This window comes from Tigriopus californicus, chromosome 7 (genome assembly GCF_007210705.1).
Source record: "Tigriopus californicus strain San Diego chromosome 7, Tcal_SD_v2.1, whole genome shotgun sequence".
Lineage (NCBI taxonomy): Eukaryota > Metazoa > Arthropoda > Copepoda > Harpacticoida > Harpacticidae > Tigriopus > Tigriopus californicus.
Genome location: NC_081446.1, coordinates 10306295 through 10307354, shown reverse-complemented (window position 1 = coordinate 10307354; position 1060 = coordinate 10306295).

Here is a 1060-nt window from a genome sequence, read left to right as displayed (position 1 = left end):
TGAGGGAAAACCGTAAGTTAGCCTCAAAATGTAACCTTGATTTTCCTTACATCAAGCAGGTGGACTACTTGCCCTATGTTGACTTTTTTCAAATCACGAAAAGGGAGATGAAAACACACTTGCCAAAATGTTTTGTAAAAGAGAAGAAAAATCTTAAACCAAGAATCCTTTATCCTCAAACCCTTCTATCTTTTTACTATTGTACCTTTGCATATTTGTCATTTGTTTCAGTATGTTTCGCCGTTTTATGCCAATCTATTTTTGCAAAAGTAACAGTCACAGTAATGGTATTGTTAAGACGTTACTTTTTCCAAAAAGCTACAGTAAAAGCAATGGTAACCCAATACCGTTTTTGGTAATGGTTCAAGCCCTGGCAATTGGCATTATGGCAAATTCAGTACATCAGAAACCTGAGGATATTAATTTGACATTTGTCTACTAGTCTGAAAGTGCTTTCCCTCTCATCCAGCTAGGTTATGATGCCAATATGATTCTAATTGTGATTGATCTGAATTGGCCAACAAAATGTCATATTTTACTAATGTTTTTGGGGCAAAATTATTGACTATTGCATCCAAAACTTTGACCTTGAAAGTGACAATTTCTGTGAAGTTCAAATTTAATTCTGTGCTTTTTCCTAGTTGTTGACTCAAAAGTCACTCCTTTGCCTCTTTGCTTTGACTTTGCTTGTCCGCACTTTCAGCCAATGGTAGTCTTTGTTTACATTTAGTGGACAGTTTGTGACATAACGCCGCTGAGTCCCGGTTGGGGAACATGGGTTATCCAAAAATACTCATATAACGCAATGGCATTTTCCAAAGTGACTTGCCGAAGGTGCTCTTTTCTGCCGTTAAATTCTCAAATTAGATCAAAGGGCCTAATTCAATCATCATTCTTCACATATGTTTACATCCCAAATCTAGTATCACTAGCGTCATGCTCACCAGGCATGTCAGCCCTGGCTAACGCCAACCTCTTTCACTTGAATAACGAAACCTCCGGCAAAAACCTTGAGCGGAAATAATGAGTTGAAGTCCCAGAGTTGCTCCCCCGATCGGTT